Below are 26,628 nucleotides of genomic sequence, written 5' to 3' on the forward strand. Positions count from 1 at the left end.
TAGTTTACAATTTCAAATATAAATAAAAAAAATACCCTTTCCTATTCGAGAAAAGATAGGTAGAAATAAGAATCAATGAGCAAGTTGTAGGTGATACTTTTATGTTGGTCCAGTAAAAGGTAACTCAGTGCAATAAAGAAGTATCACTTACTGGGTTTTTGATTCTTACTTTCACATATTTAAGTGCATTAACATGGCAATCATAATTCTTAACCTGGATATAGAAAACATGTTCTGTATATTCAGTATCTGTTTTCAAGAAGCAAATTCGATAGGCTAATAAACGCTTTGACTATTTCAGCCACCTTATGAATGTTTTGGTTACAGTGTAAATATCAAATGTTGCCATGAATACGGTTAGCTGTGATTAAAAGCACTGCATAAAGCACCCTCAATGACGAACATCATTCTAAATGCAAATGTTAAAAAATGAAAATTTTGTTCGGGGAAAATCATGAACTGCTTGGTTGTCACTTAAATATTTCTAAACATCCTGCACGTTATGGAAGCAATGAGCTTGCTTAGGATGCATTCTTTCTAGCAAAACAAAAGAATTTTGGTCAGGGCTGCAGATCGGCCATAGGACTGAAAGACGCTATTTGAGCTGCTTTCTCGAATAACAGCTCCTTCACGCCTCCCACCCCCCATCTATTTCCCCTGCCCTTCCTCCTCCTCCTCACCACGAGGCCAGTACTAGCAGCCTACTTCCAGGTAAAGTATAGATTCATCCGCAGAGTGCCTCTCCGTGAGCAGTCCATTAGAGGAATTGCGAAAGGAGCAACAATTCCCGGATGTAACTGTCATGGCCGCCAACAGTGACTCGCTAAGCAATTGAGAAAAACAAGGTAATTCTTAGACGAGCGATGTTGTAGGATGCAAACAAATGATCGGATTCTTGAGGAGACGCCTTTCCTCCTGTCTGAGGAAAAACTTGTGCGGAACAGGTTCGCCATATTCTATGAAAAGAAAACGAAACTTTCGTTGACTTTGGGCACAGTACGTGGGCGGGGGACGTCGTTCAAACGGCACTAAAATAGTGCCGAGTAAACTAGTTGGACAAAGTTTTTAAAGTTTATGGAAGCTGTTGAGTGGACGTTTCTGTGCTTAAAATGTATATTTTAATACATTTTATGATTTTAATCCGAAAATGTTATCGTAATTTAAGCCGCAGTAGTCAATGATTTGTGTATTCGTCCGCAAGCTGAAAGTAGGAAATAGATTTCTATTTGCAAACAATATTTTAAATTAAATGTGTCACGAAATAATGTTATAGAATAGTTGCATTTTGGTAGGAAAAATGTAACAAACACTGTTTTACCTATTGAGGTAGTTGTACAAACTTGTATTTTTTACATCTTGTAAATAATAGCTTTCATGATGAGCTTTTATATTTTGGGCCCAATTTCTGTCCATTGGAAGTAGATGGAACGACTATGCAGAGCATTGTTGGAAATGTAACTTGAAATATGTTAAGCACCAGTCCAAATGCATATAACTTATATATTAACCCAGTTAGTTTATCCTTCAATTTAACAATGATATTTATATTTAAGAACTTGAAAAATAGTGATTTAGGCTTTTCTAAACCAATAAAATGTGCACCAGCTTTATGAAGACTCATGTTATTCATGCTGATGAAAGATGATAGTGTGCTAACATCCTATATATATATATATGAAAATTCATAGAATTGGAATAGAATGTTTGTTTATGCAAGTACTACATTAAATTGAGGTGAGATTTAAAATTATTGTATTTGTTTCTGAAGCAATGACTGTTGATATTGGTAGTTTTTCATAGCGTTGACCTGAAAAGCTATTGAAGACAAACTCAAAACCCTTTTGACAAATTTTATATTTAGATAGGGTTACAAGTAGCTTAAACCTTGTTTTTGTTACTGTGCACATATAATTTAATAATCTGAAATACACCTATGGGAATTACTCTGTGAATAATATTGATCAAATGGCAGATAAGTTGATAGTGTAAAATTTGGATAATCTGTTATATGACATAATGAAGTTCTGATTGAGCTCTCAAGCAGAAATGTTCAGAGGTGGCCCTTTTTCCCCCTCCCACCAAAGATAAAGCCTTTAATCCTCTATTGAGGCTGGTAGAAGGTAACCATGGCCAACACTGAACTTACCTCTGCAGTGTTGCTATGCCATCTCTTGACTTTGAGCTGCTTTATCCATTTGGCCTGGCAGCAGGGGAAGTTCTTAAGTGCATAGTAGTGCTAGTCATCTCTGGGAACATTTTTTCCTTCTTTCTAAGTCAAAGTTAAAGTTCAGGATGTCAGATGAAACTTGGATTAAATTCAGAGTGTGTTGTGAGAATAGTATTGATAATTTGACATATTAACATTTTGCAGGAAATGGAGTGATTTAGATGCCCACAACTAGGGAGCTCCAAGGCCTTAACTTAAATTATTTCTGTATTTAAATTTCTGTACTTCTGTATTTAAATGTGTTTTAATGATTTTGTTTGAACTACTTTTTAACAGCTAATTTAATTTTCTTGGAGAGCAATTGTATTTTATTTTTTTAAAAACTTCTAAACTGTGGGTCATGATTGATTGTAGCTAAGCCAGTGTCTTGCAAACTTTCCAGTCAGCGGCACACTAAATCCAGTACCCGGCTGGAAGGGATCCGGAAGAGCGCGGACGTTGATGCGATGATGCCATGCGCATATGTGACGTCATCACATTAACGTCCACGCATGTGCGGAGGGCACATCTGGCTGCGCCCTGCTTCAGTGGAGGGATCCCAGAGGTGCGGGCAGAGACGAGATGCCGTTCTGGAGGAGAGTCATCGCTGGCAGACTTCCTACAGGATGTGCCTCTCGCAGCAAGAGGTTCATCCTGTAGGCAGTCAGCCAGCATGGATGGCTCTCCTCGCCAGTGTGTCACGGCACACAGTTTGCGATACATTGAGCTAAGCTATGCACAACTCAGTAACTGCAAAATGACCGATCTATTTTTAATTTCATATTGTTGATCATTTGTTTTGTGCCTGTAAATTTGCCACATTTGTATGTGCTACTGTATTAATGTGTGTGTATGGGGTTAGAACTGCATCAGCACCTTGAGGTTGTGAGTTTGATCCCAGCCTGCTCCTTGTGATTCTGGGCAAGTCACTTAGTGGAAATTTTTAAATAAATAGGAGCCTTAAGTTAGTAAATTTGGCTTCATTTATGAACTTTAACAAGTTCATAATTGAAAAAAAAATTAATTGGGTGATAGGCACCTATCTTCTTAGACATGATTCTACAAAAGATAGGCACCTATTGCATGGCACCTAGTGGTACCTAACTCCAAAGTAGGCATGTTTAGGTGCAGGAAAGGACTTAGGTGCCTATAATGTATGTCTTTAAAACCCTGGCCTATATTATAGGTGCCTACATTTTAAGTTAGGTGTGATTCTGTAATAGGCTTCTAAGTGTGATTGACAACTTTTTAGACAATTTCTCTGTTAATCATAGAAACATGATGGCTGATCAAGGCCAAATGGCCCATCCAGTCTGCCAATCCACAGTAACCATTATCTCTTTCTCTGTCTAAGAGATCTCACGTGACTATCTCAGGCTTTCTTGAAATCAGACAGTCTCTGTCTCCATCACCTCTATTGGGAGACTGTTCCACACATCTACCACCCTTTCTGTAAAAAAAAAAAAAAATTCCTTAGATTACTCCATCCATCGCCCCAGGTATCACAGTTAGATTGTGAACCTGCTGGGACAGATAGGGAAAATACTTGAGTACCTGATTATTGTTCAGTGTATTGTAAACTGCTTTAGGTGAATCTCATCATAAAAAGGCATTTAATAAAATCCAATAAATAAAGTTGTGTTTATAAGTTTATATATCCCTGGCAGACTTTGTTTAAGATGTGTACCATTTGTGGAAAATATGAGTGATCAGACAAAACACTCTTGTTTTATTTTTAATGTGTTTGAAATTGACCCACCCATTTACTAAGCCCCAGTAGAAGTTTCTAATGCAGCCCGAAGCACTAAATGTTCTGATGCTTATAGAATTCTATGAAAGTTGGAGCAGCTTCAGAGCATTTAAAGCAATAGGCCAGTTCTTGATATACTTCTCAAAACATTCCACTACAGAGTTCCATCTAACATCTTGTGGGATCATTAGCTTTGTTCCACCCATTCTTTTCATTTGAATTTTTGTTCATATTTTAACATAGCTTTTGTTGCTACTTCTTTATTCTGCTGTATGTGCATTTCCTGAGAAATCAATTGTTTCTGTAAGAAAGCATTTCCCTTCTTCTGATATACAAGCACATACAACAGGATCATTGTGGACATTACTCTACCCATCAACACTTAGACTAACAATTTTACTCTTTAGACCTGCTCCATTTTTCTGACATTCACTTTATCCAGCAGTTTCCCTGCAACATCTGCTAGATGGACTATATCTAATCTAATCTTCTATTTGTGCGTCACGCATACCTATACAGGCTCAAGGCGACTTTAAAGAGAGGCAAGAGGGGAAAGAGAGGGAGCAGAGGAGGGAGAGAGGGGAGGAGGATAGGTAGGAGGGAGGGGAGAGAAAAGAGGGGGAGTGGAGTTGGGAGGGAAGGGGAAAGGGGAGGAGGAGAGGGTAAAGGAGATTAAGTGTCGAACAGATGGGTTTTCAGTTTTCTTTGGAAGATGATGTGGCAAAGTTCAGTTGTGGTCATTTCTGTAACGCCATTCCAAGTTTTTACTCCTAGAAAGGTAAGCATGTAGTGGAAAACTCGTTTGTAGTGAAGATCTTTTGTGGATGGGAGATTTAGTAGCATCCGGTTGAGGGTTTTGCGAGTAGACCATGCTATTGAGAAGAGCTGGATGAGTGGTGCCGCAGATTTCCATAAAGTATGCAGTGAATGATGCAAGATATTTTGAATGTTATTCGTGATGGGATGGGTAGCCAGTGCAATTGTTTGATGAAGGTTGTGACTCAGTCATATTTTCTCAGGTTGAAGATAAGTCTTACGGCAGTGTTTTGGATGAGTTGCATTTTGTGAATTAGAGCTGTGTTGATTCCCACGTAGATGGGAGTTACAGTAATCCAGTTGTAGTAGGATCATCAGTTATACGATTAAGGCAAAGTGGTGTTGGTGAAAGTATGGTTTGATTAGTCTTAGTTGTCTCAGGGTGTAGAGGGATTTCTTTCGGAGACTAGATATTTGAGGTTCCATGGTTAGAGTGGAGTCCGGTATGTAACCTAGGATTTTGGTGGACTCGTCTATGGAGAGCGTTTTGCCTGATCGAAGGGTGATGCTTGTTGGTTCCGTTTGCTGGGCTGTGTGAAAGTATGGAACTTTGGTTTTAGTTGTGTTTAGTTTCAGTTTGTTGGTTGTTGCCCAATTTTAGATTCTTTCTTTATTGTGTGAGATTTTGTTGGATACGTCCGATTAATTTTTGGTTGTGGGAATAAGGAGAAAAATGTCATCTGCATAGGACATTATGCTTTCGTCTTCGAATTTGATGTTGCCTAGAGAGCTCATGAAGAGATTGAATAGGATGGGGGAGAGTGGGCAGCCTTGTGGCACACCACAGAAGGCTTTCCAGGGGTTGGAGATCTCTCCGCTCTTATTGACGATATATTCTCTGTTTTGTAGGAAATCTGAGAGCCATTTTAGCACTGTGCCACTTATGCCTATTTCTGATAGTTTTGTTAGCAGTAGATGGTGGTTAACTGAATCGAAGGCTGCTGAAATATCAAATTGGAGGACTATTGCTTAGCATCCAGTGCTGAGCAGTTGTTTGGTTTTTGTGATTAAGGTGCTATGTTGTTGATGGAATCCGAATTGGGATGGGTGGAGGCATGAATGTTGCTCCATGTAAATTGTAAGTTGTTTACTCTTGTGGGTCTCGATGATTTATGTGAAAATGGGTATGCCGGCGATAGGTCTATAATTTGAAGCCGAAGAGAGATCTGCCTTTGGTGATTTTGGTATCGGAGTGAGGGCTATCTTTCCCATTATCTTTGGCAAGTGGCCTTGGTTTAGGGAGCTATTGAGTAGGTTGGTGATCCAGGTGGTGATTTGTTCAGGGGTGGCAGTGAGAAGGTAAGAGGGACAGTTGTCTAAGGAGCTGTAGCGTGCGGATAGTTTGGATAGTAGTTTTTTGTGTCGGGGATTTGGTCTGCTTTGGTGGGTTCAGGGGTGTGTTGAGATGCACTAAGAATGTGTGTCTCAGTGGGGATTGATTTGGCTACCTCTGATTGTAGAGTTTTGATTTTGTTGAGAAAGAAGTCTGCTAGATCCTGAGCGCTGATTTTGTTGGGTTGTCCTTTTGGTTCTTGAGCCAGTGGGGTTGTGAGCTGTCGCACCAGGTGAAATAGTTTCTTGTTATCCAGCGTTTTGGTGCCTAATTTGCTGGCGTAGTAGTTCTTTTTGGCCTCCAATATGTTGTATTTGTATTTGTTTATTGCCTCTTGCCATAGTGTTCTGTGTTCTAGTGTTCCGCTTTTTCACCATTTTCCAGACGCCTGCATAGTTTATCTAATCTCAGAGATTCGGTGAACCAGGGGGAGTTATGATTTTGTTTTGTTTTGTGAGGGTGGAGGGGAGTGAGTTTGTCCAATGCTTTGGTAATGGCTTGGTTCCAGCTCATTAGCATAGTTGTGCAGTCTGAAGGAGAGAAGGGTTAGGGTATTCTCAACTAAGTTCCAGAAAAGGTCTGGTCTGGTTTTTCTTCGCACGAGTTTCACTTCCTTTGTGGCCTTGTTGTTCTGCTTCTCAGTTGTGAAGTTTTAGCAGAAGTTTAGTAAGTAGTGGTCTGTCCATGGTGTTGGGGTCCATTTGGCGTTAGTTGTAAGGTTGGCGGGGTTGATGCTAGTATGTCTAGGGTATGTCCTTTCTTTCTCATGGATGGGACCTGAGGGTATGACCGTGATGTCACAATCTTCAAGTTTGAAGACATCTTTGTTCTTGGTAGATTTGAAAGGGAGGTTGATGTCTCTCCAAGGATGAGTAGTTTAGTGTACTGGCATGTTAGGTTCATTATTATTTCACTCATTTTGGGGATAGAGCTTGATTGAGAGTTGGGCAGTCTGTAGATCAATAGGATTCCAATTTTGTTGAGTGTGTGTCTTCGAGTTTGCAAGCAATAAGAACATAAGAAGTTGCCTCCGCTGGGTCAGACCAGGGGGTCCATCGTGGCCCATCAGGTCCATGACCTGTAAGTGATCCTTTGTCTAAGACCCTTTAATCCCCATGTTTCTTCTGTCTATACCCTTCATGATCCTATCTCTACCTCTACCTCTATCTATATCCCTCAATCCCCGTATCCTTCAGGAACTTGTCCAATCCCTCTTTGAATCCCCTTAATGTAATCTGTCCTATCACATCCTCCAGAAGCGCATTCCAGGTGTCCACCACCCTCTGAGTGAAGAAAAATTTCCTAGCATTGGTTCTAAACCTGTCCCCTTTCAGTTTCTCTGAGTGCTCCCTCGTTCTTTTAGTTCCCAATAGGATGAAGAATCTGTCCCTTTCCACCTTCTCTATGCCTTTCATGATCTTGTATGTCTCTATCATGTCTCCTCTGAGTCTTCGCTTTTCTAGGGTGAAGACCTCCATCCTTTCTAGCCTCTCTGCGTATGAAAGGTTTTCCATACCTTTTATCATTTTTGTAGCTCTTCTCTGAACCCTCTCAAGTATCTCCATGTCCTTCTTTAGGTACGGCGACCAATATTGGACACAGTACTCCAGTTGTGGTCGTACCATCGTGCGGTACAGCGGCATGATGACTTCCTTTGTTCTGGTCGTAATACCCTTCTTAATAATAATAATAATAACAGCTTATATACCGCAATACCGTGAAGTTCTATGCGGTTTACAGAAGATTAAGCAAAGGTAACAAATTGAATTGACTTTAAGAGGGGAGGAAGAAAGAGAATTAATAGGACAGGAAATTCATTGTTGAGGAGAGAGAGATCAAAAGGACAAGTTAATCGCTATAGAGGGGAGAGAGAAGAGAGGATCAGTTGTCTAGATGCTTTAGGAACAAGTGTGTTTTTAGACGTTTCCTAAATTCCCCATAAGTAGTGGGCGAAAGCAATCGTTCTAGGTCTACCCCATGATGCTGCTTGGTGTGAGAGAAGGTGTTCATGGTGTTTTTTCAGTTTACAACCTCGAACTGGGGGGAAACGAAATTGGAATGTGAGCTTCTCTTGTGTCTGTTGGCTGAGAAGAAGAAAAGGTCAGTTATGTATTTAGGGGCAAATCCGTGTAGTGCTTTAAAGCAGAAGCAGGCAAATTTAAACTTTACGCGCGCCGCCATTGGCAGCCAATGCAGCTGCCGGTAGTAGGGTGTCACGTTGTCAAACTTCCTCAGCCCAAAGATCAGTCTGACTGCTGCATTTTGCATCAATTGTAAACGTTGCATATTCTTTTGGGAAATTGCTAAATAAGCGATGTTACAGTAGTCAAGTAGACTTAGTACGAGGGATTGGACTAGGGTTCTGAATGCCGATGTATCGAAATAAGCTTTAATGTATCTGAGTTTCCAGAGAGTAAAGAATCCCTTTCTGATTAAGGAGTCTATCTGGTCGTTCATGGTTAGGCATTGATCCAAAGTTACACCTAGTATCTTAATGGTGGGCTGGATAGGGTAACTAAGTTTATTGATACATAGTGGTGATTTGGTGTCAAGCGGATGTGGCGAAGCAACGAAGAAAGTTGTTTTTTCTGAATTAAGTTTGAGCCTAAAGTTTGTCATCCAGTGCTCCATCACGTTTATGGCTTCTGAAGCTTTGGGAATAGTTTCAGAGACAGAATTAGCGAATGGGATGATAATCGTAAAGTCATCTGCATAACTAAATAGTTTTATTCCCAGCTGGGTTAGCTGCGTGCCCAGTGAGGACATATAGACGTTGAAGAGCAATGGAGATAGTGGAGACCCTTGTGGCACACCGGATGGATTGTTCCAGGTGTTTGAAAGCTCATAATTAAAACGTACCTGATAAGTGCGGGATATAAGGAAGCCACGGAACCAGTTCAGCATCTCATCCCTGATACCAGTGGCGGCTAGGCATTGCAGCAGTTTCTCGTGGTCTACTAGATCAAAGGCAGAACTCATATCGAATTGCATAACCAGGGCATTAAGGCCCTTACTAAACAGTAGGTGCAGATTGTCTAAGATAGCCGCAATTACTGTCTCAGTACTGAATAACGGTCTAAAACCGGATTGAGTTTCATGTAGGAGAGAGAACTGATCAAGATAATCCATCAGTTGGATTTGTACCAATCCCTCCATAATTTTTACAATAAACGGAATGGATGCTACCGGTCTGTAGTTGGATATTAGGGCTGAAGATTCTTTTCGATTTTTTAGAATTGGGGTTATTATTATGTGACCATTATTAGAGACAAACTTCCCAGTTTTTAGGTTGTGAGCCAAGTATTGCATCAGAGATAGTTTAAATTCTAAAGGTGCCGCTTTCATGATTTCTGGGGGGCATCATCAGACACGCGGCAGAGCAAATCAGGGCAGTAGAAGGGCCCGAAGCAGCGTGTGAAGACTGCTGCACACGCTGCTGGAATCGCCAGGTTCGTAGTCGGGACCGCAGGAAGGGAAGGGAAGGGTGGGGCGGCAAAGGACTTGGGTCCTGGGTGGTGGGGTCATCGCAAGAGCCGGTTCGGAAAGTTGCTGGACTCCTCTCGGCTCCGTTTTTCGGTTCGTCCCGGGTGGGGGGGGGGGGGCAGGAGGCGCTCTTTATGCCCCAGTCCAGCTTGTGGAGGCGATCGTCGGCTGGCTGGAAGCGGGCTTGTGGAGGCGATCGTCAGCTGATGATGTACAACGCGCATGCGCACTCTCGCCTAGCGCAACAGATCAGATCTCAGGGAACACGCGGTGAGAGTGTGCATGCGTGACTAGCATTTTATTATTATAGATTGAACAGCAGCGGTCCGAGTACCGACCCCTGTGGAACTCCGCTCGTGACCCTCCTCCAGCCCGAGTAGTGACCCTTCACTCCAACCCTCTGCCTTCTGCCTGCCAACCAGTGTTTGACCCATCTGTGTACGTCCCCTTCCACCCCGTGGTTCCACAGCTTCCTAAGTAGCCGCTCATGGGGTACCTTGTCAAAGGCCTTTTGGAAGTCGAGGTAAATGATGTCTACGGGTTCCCCTTTGTCCAACTGGCTGTTTACCCCTTCAAAGAAGTGCAGTAAGTTTGGCACGATCTTCCCTTGCAGAAGCCATGTTGGCTTGCTTTCATCAGCCCATTTTTTTCGATGTGCTCATAGATGCTGTCCTTTATCAGTGCTTCTACCATCTTGCCCGGAACCGATGTCAAACTTACCGGCCTGTAGTTTCCCGGGTCTCCTCTCGACCCTTTTTAAAGATAGGTGTAACATTTGCTATCTTCCAGTCCTCCGGGATCTCGCCAGTTTTCAAGGATAGGTTGCAAACTCGTTGGAGTATTCCCGGTATCTCATTTCTTAGTTCTTTTAGTACCCTAGGGTGGATTCCGTCCGGGCCTGGTGATTTGTCGCTTTTCAATCTATCTATCTGTTGGAGGAAATCCTCATGGCTCACCTCTATTGTTAATAAATGTGTATTCAGTACGTATTGTTGAATATAGTTATTAGCAGGGACTCATTCAAGCTGCATACAACAGAAGCATTGACGTCACATAGAATATATAGAAAATCAAAACAATAATAATAACACGGAGAAAAATAAACCTCAATTGTGAGAGGTTGGGACTACACAAGTGCCCAGCCCTCAACACATCATCACGGGTTTATAAAAAACTCCGTATACAAATATATAAATAGGATTTTCATTCATTCATAGTCACATTTTTCAAAAACTTTTTTTAAAATATGTAATCGCAACTATGAGTCTGTCATAAATTCGTGACCAGAACCCCAAGCTTAACTACATTAGTAATGAAGGCTACAGCTCAGTTTCAGTTGTGTAAGTATTTTCGGAGACACGGAATGCAAAAAATCGCAATTAAGGAAGAAATACACTCATCTGAAAAGATGAAATCTCAAGAGAGGCTTTCAGCTCCTAATCCCGACAGAAAAGACTTTCTGTTTCGCCTAAACCGGCTACTTCAGGGGCCGGGTGAATACACATTTATTGACTATTACGATTGTATCCTAGAAACTTGCTAGTTGTATCACCTCTATTGTTGACAGTTTTTCTTCTTGGTCTCCATGGAAGATCACGCCGGGTTCTGGTACACTGGATGTGTCCTCGCTTGTGAAGACTGACGAGAAGAACTTGTTTAACCTGTCGGCTACCTCTTTTTCCTCCTTTATCACTCCCTTTCTGTCTCCATCATCCAATGGTCCTACTTCCTCCCTCGCCGGTTGCTTCCCTTTAACATATCTGAAGAACGATTTGAAATTTTTTGCCTCCCTGGCTAGCCTCTCTTCATATTCCCTTTTCGCTCTCCTAACCACTTGATGACATTCTCTTTGGCGTTTCCTGTGTTCCTTCCAGTTTGGTCCTTTTTCCATTTCCGGAATGATTTTTTCTTGTCTCCTATCGCTTTCTTCACTTCATTGTTTATCCATACGGGGTCTTTTGTTCGTTTGTTTTGTACCCTTTTCTAAATCTGGGGATGTACATATGTTGTGCTTCTTGCACTGTGCCCTTGAATAGAGACCAGGCTTGCTCTACGGTTTCTGTTTTTCTTGAGCTGTTTCTGAGTTTTTTCCTTACCATTGCTCTCATAGAATCATAGTTCCCTTTTCTTGAAGTTGAACGTTGTCACTGTGGTTCTCTTCCCTTTTGCTGTACCTACTTCTAATTTGTACTGGATCATGTGATCGCTGTTTCCTAGTGGTCCTACTACTTCCACTTCTTTTGCAGATCCTCCTAGTCCATTGAGGATTAGATCAAGAGTGGCATTCCCTCTTGTTGGCTCCTTAACAAGCTGATCCATAAAGCAGTCTCTCACAGCCTCTAAGAATTCTGTTTCCCTCGCACAGTTCGAGTTTCCAATACTCCAGTCTATCCCGGGGTAGTTAAAATCTCCCATTACTGTCACGTTCCTGTTTTTGCCTTCCCGCCTCAATTCTGCTGCCAGATCTTTGTCGTTTGCTTCTGTTTGTCCAGGCGGACGATAGTATAGACCCAATTTTATGTTAAAAGCCATTTTTCCTGGTAATTTAACCCATAATGACTCCAATCCTTCCGCCTTTGGTTCTATATCCACTCCGGACGAGGGAATGGTGTCTTTTATGTATAGTGCTATTCCTCCACCCTTCTTGTGGATCCTGTCTCTTCTATAGAGTTTGTACCCTGGCAGTACTACGTCCCATTGGTTATCCTCATTCCACCATGTTTCCGTGATTCCAATGATGTCTAGGTCCTCTTTTTTGGCTTTGACTTCTAATTCTCCCATTTTGGTCTTTAGGCTCCTTGCATTTGCGTACAAGCAATTTAAGTCCCGGTCTTTTCTTTTCCCTACTGGTTTTTCATGTGTTTTGCTCCTCTTGCCATCCCCTATTTGGGCTGCCAGTCCCTGATTTCTGCTCCTTTCTTCCTCATTTTTTGGTGCATCTTTTTCATCCGCAACCTGATTTTCCGATTTCTCCTGTTCCTCTAATTTTATCTGTTTGCCCCTCTTGTTGGTCAACAGTTTCTGTTGTTCGCCTCTTGCTTGTTCCCAGCATTTTTCCCGCTCAGTATCTTCTTTGGATACTCTTGTCCGAATCATCAACGTCAGGTCGACTGTCGGCTTTTCCCTTCTTCTCAGTTTAAAGCCTACTCAATTCCTCTCTTGACGTTGATTGCTAGCAGCCTCGTTCTGCCGTACTCAGGTGTAGTCCGTCCCTGAAGAGCTTGTTCTTCCCCCAAAAAGTTATCCAGTTCCTCACAAAAAGGAATCCTTCTTCTTCGCACCATCTCCTCAACCATGCGTTTATTGCTTTTAGCTCAGTCTGCCTCTTCACGTCTGCCCTCGGTACTGGCAGAATCTCTGAGAATGTGTCCTTAGCTTCAGTTTCCTTCCTAGGATCTTGAACTGTTCAGTTAGCGTAGTCCTGCTGTAATTTCTCCTGTTGACATCATTTGTTCCAACGTGGATTATCACTGCTGTCTCTTCTGTTTCTGCGCTGTCCAGGATCCTCTTGATTCTGTCGGTGATGTCCTTCGTTCTTGCTCCTGGGAGACAGGTCACTAGCCAATCTTCTCTCCCTCCTGCTTCGTGACTGTTCACTTCTATCAGGATCGAGTCTCCCACTAAGATTGCAGATTTCCCCTTCTTCAGCTTTCTCACTGGTCTCAAGTCTGTATCCTCTGTGTGGTTCAGTACTTCTCTTTCGGGGTACCGGCCAGTCTTCGCCCTCTCTGCTTGCTCGAATCTTCCATGTGGTCCTTTATCCTTGGCGTCTGTTGGTTCCTGTCTTCCATCTGTTGGCCCCTGTCCTCCATCTCGTGTAGACGTAGCTTCCTCGCTCCAGCGCTGCTGATGATCCTGCTCTTCTACCTGCCTTTAGGCCTCCTCGATGAATCTCTCAAGCTTCCTTACTTGCTCCTTGATGTGGTTCTCTCTTGCGGGGTCTTCAGTTGTCTTGAACGGTGCTTCCGAGATGTGGAGCCCCTCCAGCTCTTGAACCCTGCACTGCAGTTGACCCAACTTCTTTTTTCAGGCTTTCCAGTTCCTGACACCGACCGCATACGTATGCCTGCCTTCCCGAGGGAAGGTAGTCATACATATGACACTCCGTGCAGTACACTGGGAAGCTCCTACGGGTTACTGCTACTTCCATTTCTCTTTCTTCGCAGTCCACTAGATGCTCTCTCCCTTGTCTTAAGCGGGCGGGTGCTGTGCTCTCTTTCCTGTCTACTTCTTCTGCTGCTTTTTGTCTTGGTGGATCTGTTGTCCTCCCTTGGGCCTCTTTCTTGTCCCCGGAGCCTGCTGCTTCTTTATCCTTTCCTGTCTTGTGTGTGTCTTATTGTGTGTTTTCTTCTTGTGTGTGCTATTGTGTGTATGCTCTCCTTACGTGCGTGCTCGCTTCTTCCTTACCTGGTGTTCTGGAGTCCTTGGCTGTCTTTGCTCGGCCCTTCTCAAGGCCCTTCGCAAAGGCGCTCTCGCTAAGGTGAGCGCCTTTGCTGCTCGCCTTTGCCGCGCGCTGAATGGCCTCGCACCGTTGGCTCCCCCCTCTTAAGGGGGAGTCCGGGCGCTGACGCGGCTGATGACGCGGGTGGGCAGAGCTAACTCTCTCCGCTGCCCGCTCCTCGCTCCTGACCTCTTCCTCTCCCGGCTACCTCTCCTCTCCCTTCTCCAAAAACCGCTGCCAAAGCCGCTGCCAAAGCCCTCTCCTTCTGGGTGGGCTGCTGAGTCTAGCTCAGTGATGACATAGGAGCTTTTGTATATTATTGTTAGGCCGCCTCCTCGCTTGTGTTTCCTAGGGAATTGCAGTATGTTGTACCCTTGAGGGCAGAGGTGGGATATCCTGGTCTCAGTGACTAATCATATTAACAAAGTATGGAGTTTCAGTCAAATGGAAAGGAGAGTTTGTCGCATAAGCTGAGTAATTTTTTCATCAATTACTTCTTCTTGTAATCTGCTGGGGTTTTTTTCTTTTAAATCACAAACTTATCTATGGTGGTTCCTTGATGGTTGGATTTTTTCTTTCTTTCTTTTAGGTGATATACTATGGATATATGATGTGACTGAAACACTATCCTGGCCAGATAACTCTGAAACTGTAGAACAGGAAGATGGTGATCTCGAAGGTGAATAGCTTCCAGAATACTTTAGAAACATAGAAACACGATGGCAGATAAAGGCGAAATGGCCCATCTGCAGATCAGGGGTCAGCAACCTGCATCTCACGGCTTTTTTCCCATGGCCCCCCCCCCCCCCAACATACTGAATTACATGGTGGTCTAGCACGGTCTCCAAGGCAGGAGCACAACCCTCTTACTCCTGCCTCCTCGCAGCTGCCTTCTAAAATGGCTGTTGTGATCTCTCACGGCAGCTTGCGGTACTACAGGAAATGCCATGAGCAGCTGCGAAAGGTTACAGTAGCCAGGAGGAGGCAGGAGCAAGAGGGCTGTGCTCCTGCCAGGAAGACCCCTGCTGGACTAGCAGGTACCTTGATAGGCCTAGGGGGATGGGGGTCTACCTATACTTAGTAGAGTGAAGGGGGGGCAGGAGCATTGTGGGATTGAGCTATCACGAGAGAACCAGAACTCCCCAATGGACCCAGTGCCTAGGTAGGCACTCGGGGAGGGGGAATCATGGGGTTGGGAGGGAGATCAAAGGGTCGGGGCCTGGAGAGATCATTGGCTACGGGTTTGGGGACGGAGGGAGGGAGAGATGGGTGTAGAGTTCTGCAAGGGGTTGGAGGGAAGAAATAGGGGAAAACCTAGACCATGGGGAGGGAAGAATGAGAGACATGGAATATCTCAAACCCCCTTCTCTACCCATTGTGACTTTGTAAATCTTGGATCAAACATTTAGGATAAAATGTCTATTTGCTTTAAAAAAGTTGCTGACCCCCTTCTTTAGGTTGATGATAAATCCCCTAAATAGTCAGTGTTGTTATTTTATTATTGATACCATTTCTGCTTCTATACTATTGTGTCTAGTAGTCTTGAACGTTAGGGTTGTGCATCTGAACCTGCAAGTTGCTTGCAGAATGATATCACTCTTCTTTCAGATCTGCCTTTTTCCCAGTAGGCTTGATGCTCCCCCCTCCCCCCCGGGTTCAGTTTTTCTTCTGGAAGCAAGTTGCTCAGATGTGTTTCTGATCTGCTCTGCGGCTTTAATTTTAGCTTTTTTTCTCTGTTGTTTTAAGTTTGAGTCTTGGTGCCCAAAGGTTTTCTCTTATTGGGATCTCTGCCTGGGAGAAAATGGGGACTCACATGGTGGAAGTCTGCTGCTATCAGGATCAGCCCTCGGGGACACCCGACTAGCCAGCCTGCTGTAATTTTGGAGCTCGGGGGGTGTCCCCTGAGTAGCTGCTCACATTCCTGATTTATCAGGAGCTTGAGCACAGGCTGTTTAGCTCCTTTCCAGATTGGCAGGGATTAATAGTGGGCCGGCTGTGTGGTCCTCCCCTTGTTGCAGTGAGAGAGTTCCGGGGATTGATGCTCAGTCCAACATTAGTTTGACTGGCAGCCCGAAGACTCAGGTTTGTAAAGTGAACCTGAGAGGCATATTTCTTCTCCATTTGTTACAGCTGCACTTCTGAGCTGAAGCAGGTAGGCAGCTCATGTCACAGCAAGTAAAGCTATTGTAGCAACCTCCATTTGCCTCAAAATACCTTAATTTTGCTTAAAATCGATAGGGATGGGCCCCTTAGGCCTTTCTATCATGTCTGGTTGGTTGGCTGAGGAGCGTCCGTGAGACACAGGGCACCTGAGGGAGGAACAAGAGCCTTGGGCTCAGCCTCCTTTGAGTCCTTCAGGGCTGGGGATTGGCAGGAGGATCGATTCCAGGGAAAGAGTCCCTTTCCAGAGCTCTCCAAAGGAGATTTGGTGAAGCGTTGACGTGTGAACGCTGCAGAGCCCAAGAGGACCTTCAGAGAATGCCTTCCGGGGTTATTGAGACCCCCTGTGCAAGGCTTCACCTGTATTTTCTGAGCTTGATGTGGAATGCTTATTTAGATTTCCTGGGTCCTCTAGCATCTGCTGAAGGTGTGACAGTTGTGGAGGCATTAGGGATTGGTCTTTAGCCCACACCACGTGCGGATGAAGACCCAGAACTGGACCAGGAGGTCCAGTCTGACATAGACTGGGGGGATGGAAGGTTCGATTCCATGCCTTTATTGTTCCAGGATGTAGTTTCCGTGGCAGAGTCTGGTTCTCCGCATGAGACCAGCGGACAAGAATCAGTAGTGGCCCTGGACCAGGGGGAAGACCCCATGGAGCGGCGACTGTTCAAGGTATTAGTGCTCCCGGACATAATGGCTAATTTGCTGCGTGACCTGTAGCTGGACTTTTCGCCAGCCTCCTTGTCACAGTGTTCAATTATGAATGGCTCAGTTACTCTGACCATGTTCTTTTCCTCGCATTCTGACATCACAAAGCTAGCCACTGACCACTGGGAGTCTCCAGAGGGGTCCCTGCGAATAGCCAAGACTATATGCGAATGGCCACCAGGATAGCCTCAGGACTCAAGGATCTCCCATATGAGGAACGGCTGGGTAAGTTGCAGCTATACTCACTTGAGGAACATAGAGAGAGAGGGGAGACATGATTGAGATGTTCAAATATGTCACGGGCCGTATTGAGGTAGAAGAGGATATCTTCTTTCTTAAAGGACCTACGGCGACAAGAGGACATCTGTTGAAACTCAGGGGTGGGAGATTTCATGGTGACACCAGGAAGTATTTCTTCACCGAAAGGGTGGTTGATCATTGGAATAGTCTTCCACTGCAGGTAATTGAGGCCAGCAGCGTGCTGGATTTTAAGAGAAAATGGGATAAGCATGTGGGATCACTTCAAGGAAGAAATTAGGGGGTGGGTCATTAGAGTGAGCAGACTTGTTGGGTCGTGGCCCTTTTCTACCGTCATCTTCTATGTTTCTATGGCTAAGCTTTGCTGTATAGCTCCAGATTTTCAAAAGCTGTTTGTTCAGGCAAAGATGGATTCACTGGTTAACATAAGAATAGCCTTACTGGGTCAGACCAGTTGTCCATCTTGCCCAGTATCCCATCTTCACGGAGGCCATCCAAGTCACAAGTACCTGGCAAAAACCCAAATAGTAGCAGCATTCCATGCTACCATCCCATGTCTGTCTCAAAAGCAGACTATGGACTTTTCCCCAAGGAATTTGTTCAAACCTTTTTTTTTTTTTTAAACTAGCTACATTAACTGCTCTTACCACATTCTCTGGCAACGCATTCCAGAGTTTAACTATTCTCTTAGTGAAAAAATATTTCCTCCTCTTGCTTTTAAAAGTGTTACTCTGTAACTTCATAGAGTGTCCCATAGGCTTTGTAAATCTTGATGCAGTAAAATATCAATCTACTTATATCCTTTCTACACCACTCAGGATTTTCTAGACTTCAAACATATCTCCCCTTAGCCATCTCTTTTCCAAGTTGAAGAGCCCTAACCTTTTTAGTCTTTCCTCATATGAGAGGCATTCCATCCCCTTTATCATTTTGGTCATTCTTCTTTGAACCTTTTCTAGTGCCGCTATAAAGTTTGTTTGTTTTTGAGATAAGGAGACCAGAACTGAATGTAATACTGAGGGTGAAGTCGCACAATTGAATGATACAGAGGCATTATAACATTCTTAGACTTGTTAAGTATTCCCTTTCTAATAATTCCTAGCATCCTGTTTGCCGCCTTGGCTGCTGCCGCATATTGGGTGGAAGGCTTCAGCATATTGTCTGCGATGACACCCATATCCTTTTCTTGAGCGCTGACTCCCATGATGGTCCCTAACATCTGATAACTATGATTTGGATTATTCTTCTCAATGTGTATCACTTTGAATTTGTCCACATTGAATTTCATCTGCTATTTGGACGCCCAGTCTTGCTGCAGTTTTTCACACCTCCCTCGTAGTTCCAATTTCTAGATAATTTATAAATAAGCTAAATAGCACCGGTCTTAGCACAGATCCCTGCAGCACACCACTGTTTACCCTCCTCCATTGAGAAAAATGGCCATTCAATCCAACCCTCTGTTTTCTGTCAATAACCAGTTCTTAATCCACAATTGAACTTTGCCTCCTATCCCATGAGTCTTTCATTTTTTCAGGAGCCTCTCATGAGGATCTTTGTCAAAAGCCTTCTGGAAATCTGGATATTTTACATCAACTGGCTCACTTTTATCCACATGTTTATTCATATTTTCAAAGAAGTCAAGCAAATTGGTGAGGCAAGACCTCCCTTGGCTGAACCCATGCTGACTCCGTCTCATTAAATCATATTTGTCTACATGTTCCACAGTTTTATTTTTTATAATTGTTTCCACTATTTTGCCTGGCACTGGAGGTCAGGCTTATCAGTCTGTAATTTTCTGAATCTCCCCTAGAACCCTTTTTAAAAATTGGTGTAACATTGGCCTCCCTCCAAACTTCAGGTACTACAGATGATTTTAACGACAGGTTACAGATCACTAACAGCAGATTAGCAATTTCATGTTTCAGTTCTTTCAGTACCCTGGGATGTATACCATCTGGTCCAGGTGATTTATCACTCTTTAACTTATCAATTTGACTTAGTGCGTCTACCAGGTTCATAGAGATTTCTTTCAAGTCCTCCACCTCATCATCCTTGAAAACCATTTCCGGTTCAGCACTGTGTGTTCTGTAGAGAATGAGGCAGACGGAGATGCAGGCTTGTCACTTGCTCAACAGATAGGCAGAGTGGCAGAGAACAGTTTTTCAGGGCTGCAGGGCTGGGATTTCAGTGAGCGACTGGTCCTCAGCAGTTGCTTGGTTTTGGATCAACCAGCCCAGTCGGTGTGCCTTAAATTGTTTAGGGAATCAAGGCCCTTCCTACTTTGCATGCCGTTTACCCTCATTTGCATGCGAGGTTCGGATGCGGAGCGGATGGGGAGTGAGGTTAATGAATCGGGTTAGAGGGAAATCGTGTGGCAAAGGGCTCGCAAACCGATCGGTACACGATCAGTTTGCTTAGTGAATCTAGCCCTAAGTAGCCCTAATTCTGATTCTGATGACCCTACCAATGCATTTGAAAACCTCAATGCCAGCTTTTCACCACTAGGAGTCTCTCCTCTAAAGATTCAATGGATTAGCAAGCAAAATTCCTTAAGTTATGCTAAACGCAAACTCTCTGAAGCCCATAATGCAATTGCAGACCAAATTGCAGTTATTGGTGACTTAACTCCAGCTGATATCAAAGCAGAACCAGAAAGTGGCCAATGTAAAAGGTGTTTTGACTGAACTGAAGCAGAAGTTGGAACTATCTAGTAATAGGGAGAAAATTCATATTCTCACTCTTGCTCCACACAGCTGGACTATTGAGAAAACTGCTTTGAAATTTGGCGTTTCAACAAGAATGGTTAAAAAGCAGTCAGTATGGGCCTGAAATTGGGTTCTCAAAGTTCTGTGAGCTTCGGCCAAAGTGGTGTGTGTCACAGTCAGTTCATCGGGGAGTCATTCAGTCTGTGTCTGCACAATCCACCAGAATGTGAAACTTATGCTTTCAGCAATTACAGTTCCAGATGACTACAAGGTGCTTCTAAATAAAACTGTCTGTGATATGAACTCAAAAAACTGCATGTTGTAGCGGTGTGAAATATATCCTGGGCAGATCCCTCTGGAGGAACATTTTACTGAGTTCTTTGGTGAACATGATCCAGCAGATGATATCATTGAATTTAAGCAGTGGATTCACACTGATCGGGATATACTGGAAACTCAACAGTTATCCATAGAGGACTTTACTTCCGAATTAATTGAAAAAATTTCTAATTTGGCCAGCCAACATTTTATTTCCAAGTACCAAAGTGCTTATCTGAAGGAACTGAAAGCAAATATAAAGGAGGGGCATGCTACTGTTTTGATGGACTTCGCTGAAAATTATTCCTTCATCGCTCAGGATGCAGTACAGGGGTTTCACTGGGAAAATAGCCAAGCAACATTATACCCCTTCATTGTCTACTTCTGCAATCCTGATATCCAAAGCCTATGCATATCCATGATACTATTGCTGTTTATGCATTTTTGAGGAAACTTATTCTGTATCTGAAGGAAGTCTTGCCTGTATTAAGCTATATTCACTTCTTTAGTGATGGTTCTGCTGCGCAATATAAAAACCAAGAATTTCATTAACCTCTGCAGCTATGATACTGACTTTCAAATTACTGCTGCGTGGAACTTCTTAGGCACCAGCGATGGCAAAACTCCATGTGATGGGATTGGAACAGCCAAGCGTTTGGCTGCGCATGCCAGGTTACAACGCATTCTCAATAACCAAATTTTGACACCAAGGGATCTATTTGAATTCTGCGATAAATCTCTCGGGAATCAAATTTTTCTTCATTGCTAAGGAAGATATTGAAATAATAAGACCTGCTCAGGAGCAAAGGTTTAGTATGGGCCACACAGTAGCTGGAACAAGAGAAAATCACCAATTGAAGCCCATAGACACTGTTAGACTCTGCATTAGCAAAATTTCAAGTGACACCAGCTCATTCATTGCCAATGTCTTAGAGTCTGATACTGATCCTGAACATGTCCCTACCTTTCAAACATCCAGCTTTCAACCTGGACAATACTTAGCTTGCATATATGACCATTCTTGGTGGATTGGTCATGTATGTAAAATTTCAATGGAAGAATGCGACATCCTGGTTAATTTTTTGCATCCACAAGGTCCTGGTTTCACTGGTTTCCCCGCAAAGACATATGCTTGATTCCTGAACAACATATTATTGCAGGCCTTAATGCATCTATGACCACTTCATCAGGCAGACAGTACACTTATCCACAAGCTATTTTGGCACGTGGAAAAAATGTGGCCCTGTTTCCTCCCCATCCCCGCAAGCTCGATCCCCGCCCCTTCCCCGCAAACCATCTGATCCCATCCACACAAGCCTCGAATAGTGTGATTTTATATTGAACTTATTTTATTAAAGCATAAAAAGAAACAATACTTTGTACCAATAAAACATAAATAATACAGAGCAAGGATCAACAAAACCCTTGTCTCCTTTCCCCTTCACAAATATCCCATCCACTATCGAGAGAACTGAATAAGCCAAATTATTACAGAATGCTACACAGAAAAAAATCATGCTAATAGAAAACCACATTTACACGTGACAGGAGTAGTATTTGGGGAGTGCAACTAGGGCAACTACCCCCGGTCAGAAAGCCCTAAGCCAGCTGGAAGCTAAAGAAGCACAGCCTGGGCTTTGCAGTCCAGTCTAACACTAGCTCTAGCAGGATACATATTTCAAATTTGATATATTCTTGTCACAAAATAGAAAATAATTTTTTTTCTACCTTTTTGTTGTTTGGTCATTTTATTCTTCACATCGCATTGGTTTCTGGCTCTGGTTTCTGCTCCAATCTGTCTACTCATAACTTGCATGCTAGGGTCTCCTGAGTATTTGACATGTCGTCTTTCTCCATGCTCACCATTCATCTTCCATCTCTGTGTATGTTTTTCCCCCCCATGTTCACAAGCATCTCCCTTCTATGTCTACTATAATTCCCTTTCTAGTATTTCTCCTGTGCCCATCTCCTTACTGTTATCATCTCACCATTCAAAGATCCCCTCCTCCTGTGTACAATATCACTCCTATATCCCTATGCCTTGCCTGTCCAGCATCTTCCTTCTGCATTCTTATTCTCCCCATGTCTATCCATCTTCTCTCTGTGTCCATATACCCTCCATGTCTAGCATTACCCCTCTGTGTCCATATACCACCCCCATGCAGATGCAGCATTCCCCTTTTTGTCCCTGTTCTATGTTCCCATCCATGCCCACCATCTTCCCTCTTTTTGTATATCTCCCTGTGTTCAGCGTCTCTCCTCTCTTACACCAATATGTCACACTCTCTTTCCTCCCTCCCTCTGCTATGTTCAGTATTTCGCTCACTCTTCCTTCATCCCCCTTAGTTCTGCTTTTTTCTTTCTCTCTCTTCTTCCCTGGAGGTCCTGCACCTCTCTCCCTTCCCTTTATCCCACTTCCCATGGGTCCAACACCACTATCCCCTCCCTTCAGTGCCCAGGGGTGGGTCTGGCACCTCTCGCTTCTCTTCACCCAACACATGGGCCCAGCCCCTATTTCTCTTCCCTCCAATCCCCATACCAGAACCTGCAATTGTCTCACTTCCCTTCCCTTTAGCTCTACCTGGCCATCATCCAGCAGCCTTAGCAACTCCCTCCCCCCTTGTCGGGTGCAGCAACAGTCCCTCCCTTGTGAGTCTAGCAGCCCCTCTCCCTCCCTCTCACGGGTCCAAGAGCCCCCACCCTTGCACACTCCCGATGGCTGACAGCAAAAATAACCAAACCAACAATAAACCTGTGACTTTCCTGGCTAGATTGGCCCCATCGCTCTTCCCTGGATGGGCCTACCAGCCTGTTAGATGCTTCCTACACGCAGGGCTGCTCCAACCGGAACCTTCTTGTCGCCAAGTCACTCCTTCCAATGTAACTCCCTCTCCCCATGTCCAGCAGTACCCCTTCTCCATTCCCCCAGCACTTCCCCATGTCCAGCAGTAGCTCTCCTCCCTAGCAGCAGCTCACTGCGTGCTCTTAACTTCCCACACAGCTGCCGCTAGCATTAGTTTAGCTGCGGTTCCATCAGGCAGCCTTGGGGCCTTTGCTAGGCTGGACTTCCTCTGATGATACAACTTCCTCTTTCATCAGAGGCAAGCCAGCCTAGCAAAGGTCACACAGTGAGGGGGGGAGAGGGGAGGCTGGGGAGAGGGGAGGCTGGGGAGAGAAGATGAGGAAAGCGGGAGATACGTGACGGCAGAAGGAGGGGAGACATACAGTGCCAGTGCCGTGTATATGCAACGGCAAAAGGAATTTGGGATACATACAGAGCCTGCTTATTGAGAAATACTGATCTAGAGTACTCAAGACCAGAGACTTAACCAAAAGTCTAAATGCTTCAAAAGTGAAATGGGGTCTGATCGTCCGAAGCTTCAATAACAGAAAGTGGCATCTTTTTAGTAAAGATTTAATTTTAACATCTAAAGTAAGTTCTCAATCTAATTGAACTCCCCCCCCCCCAAAAAAAAAAAAAAATTAATGGTTGAAAGAATGAGGTATTCTAATCCATTCAATTTTAAATTAATCTTCTTTAAGTTTGTTAGACGGTAAGCAAGAAAAAAAATTATTTTTATCGGGGTTGAGGTTTAACTTAAAATCCGTCATCCAGGATTCCACAGCATGGAGAACAGAGGACAAAAGTGAAGAGTGGCTGCTGAAAAGTTAGAGATTGGAACTACAATTGTTATATCATCTGCATAACTGTTAAGTTTGATTCTTAGTGATGATAATTTTGATCCTAAGGAAGTTAGATAAATATTAAACAAGGTGGGAGATAGGGGGGCCCTATGGGACCCCACTTGTATTCTTCCATTGCACTGAATATTGATCCTTGAATCAAACCTGGTAAGTATGATATTGCAGAAATCCTCTAAACCATTTCATTACATTTCCAGATATACCAATAGCATCGAATTAGGATTAAAACTTGTATTGAAAAAACTTGTACTGTAACTCTGGCAAATTATAATCTGTTAACTGTATACTATGTATGTCAACCTGTGATCCATTCTGAGCTTTTGGGGGAGAACAGGATAGAAAACGAAATAAATAAATTTGTGAGGAGGTAGATAAATAACCGCTATTTGAAGAAGGAGGGGAGCGAATAGAGTGGACTTCAAAGGAGGAGAAGCAATGAGACTGAGGTAAGAGAAGTTGAAATCTACAGGAGGGAGAGAGTAGTAGCCCAACCCTTTTTCCACGACCTACCAGGCGAAGTGTATAAGAGAAGTGGTAAGTGACATAGGGCAACAACTGAGACAGAGTCTTCAGGACAGAGCCAGGTTTCTGTTAGTGCAAGTAGGTGGAAAGAATGAGAGATAAAGAGATTAAGAATGTAAACAATCTTGGCTGAGATGGAGTGAGTGTTCCACAGGGCACATGAGAAAAGTAGAGAAGGAGGAGAGGAACAGAGATAAGGTTGGAGATGTTGGCGGTAAGATCTGCAGGAGTAGGGGCAAGAGTTGATTAGGAGGACCAGAATTGGGGTTGATGTCCCCTTCAGTGAGCAAAAGTAGGAGTAGAAGACCTTGGCGTAGGAAAGGTTCGATGATAGTGAAGCTGGCAAGATGCGATCAGATAGGATGGGGAGTTGAATGAAGGGGAGAAACTGTTGAAGCCTTAGAACTGTGAAAAAGGTGGATGATATCCCCCATGCCAGTAAGGTGCTTCTAAAGATCATCTAGAGGTGCTTGGGTAACATCCTTGGTTGAGAACTTCCCGATGCCCAAGCTGAATTCCTTAAGGGTAGAGAGACCTGTGATCACATTACAAACTTGAGGTGGTTCATAGAAAATTAGATTAGGATTAGACAAATTTGCTGTGTTTTTTACAGTTCATATCTCTTATTGTAAACCGCACTGAACCGTGAGGTATTGCGATATACAAATAAATTATTTATTATTTAAAAGGTGAAGGAGTACAAGAAGCAGCTCTACCAAGGCTGGATTGATTATACCAAGACTTTGACTGTGTTGAGCATGACAAGCTTTATAAAGCACTGAGAGAGTGCCAGTGCACCTGATCAGATTAATCAGATCGCTACAGTGCGAACCAGGTATGACGAATAGTGCAAGATCAAATAGGGTACAAGACAAGGATGCATCCTCCTTTTTTTTAACCTCTATGCAGAAGTAATAATGAGGAAACTGATCTTTGCTGATGGTTCTGCCTATTTTCACCCCAACATTCAAATCATCTATCTGAGATATGCAGATGATTCTACCCTGCTGGCAGAGAGTGAGAGGGACCTCAAGAAGTTGATCCTGAAGCTAAAAGAAGAAAGTGAGAAGATAGAACTTTACCTGAACATCAAGAAGACCAAAATCATGACCATCACCAACAAGAAAATCCACATAAAGATCAACAATTAAGAAATAGAGGTATTTGACAGTTTTATTTTCCTTTGGTCCTTCATTGATTGTAGTGGAGGTTTGACATTAGAGATCAAGCATCAATTAGCATTGAGACATGCAATCATGGACCAAATATGGAAGTGCAAGGATGTCTCAATCACCAAACAGAGACTGATCACTGTTGTGTTCCCAATTGCAACATATGGCTGTGGGACATGGACACTCATGAAAGCAGATAGAAGAAAAATTTGACAGCTTTAAGCTGTGGTGCTGGAGAAGACTTCTATGAATCCTGTGGACAGCTAGGATCACCAACAAAAATGTTCTTGATCATATAACCCCAGAGTTGTCCCTAAAAGGCAAGATTACCAGACAGAAACTGACCTATTTTGGACATGTGATGAGGGCGAATTCACTAGAAAAGGTGGTGCTACTCGGAATGGTCAGTGGTAAAAGGAAGTGGGGAAGACTAAAGGCCCATTGAAAGAAGCTGTGAAAAATGGAGAAGCATGGCAAGGACTAGCCTACAGAGTATCTAAGGGTCAAACACGATTGAATGGATAGTAGTAGTAGTGTTGGAGGACTATGGCTCCTACGACAGAAGTAGTGCCTTGGGCAAGAGTTCATATATGCATTCTCTGCAGAAGTCCCTTCTCAACTGTTAGTTGGCTTTAACACACAGTTATGAGTATCACTTCCTTGGATATGAGAAGCAAAGCATAATATGAGGAAGTGGTTCCAAATGTACAGCCTGCTCAAAGTTATATCCTTAGAACCTCCAGATTAGCTGATATTGAAGGATGCCAGCCTTCTCAGCTGGAGTGCACATTTGTCGGGAACAGCTCAAGGAATGTGGTCTTTGGTGGAAGCAGCTTAGACAGTAAATTGGCTGGAGCTCAGATCAGTTCACAAATTCTACTCTCTTGTGACCTTCATGAATGGCTGAGGCATGAGAGTGTTTTCAGACAACACAACAATGATAGCTTAATGAACAAACAGGGGGAATATGAGAAGTGCTCCCATATCCCAGAAGGTTCTAATACCTTCTTGATCTTTTAGTAGCTTATATCAAAGGGAAAGAGGCAGA

The 26,628-nt window shown here is 43.5% G+C and overlaps 1 protein-coding gene across 8 annotated transcripts in view; it reads left to right on the forward strand.

Annotated features, from left to right (window-relative positions):
- The first annotated feature begins 664 nt into the window (after positions 1 to 664).
- The window catches only part of ZNF518A (zinc finger protein 518A), a 37,141-nt gene continuing 11,177 nt past the window's right edge, over positions 665 to 26,628 (forward strand). For 2 of the 8 annotated variants that reach the window (XM_033942484.1, XM_033942480.1), the window contains exons 1-2: positions 665 to 944; positions 14,619 to 14,708. The gene's annotated coding sequence lies outside the window, so the exon portion shown is untranslated. The other 6 variants (XM_033942483.1, XM_033942479.1, XM_033942485.1 and 3 more) reach the window with 4 other exon arrangements.

Source organism: Geotrypetes seraphini, chromosome 4 (assembly GCF_902459505.1).
Source record: "Geotrypetes seraphini chromosome 4, aGeoSer1.1, whole genome shotgun sequence".
In the NCBI taxonomy this organism is placed as follows: Eukaryota; Metazoa; Chordata; class Amphibia; order Gymnophiona; family Dermophiidae; genus Geotrypetes; species Geotrypetes seraphini.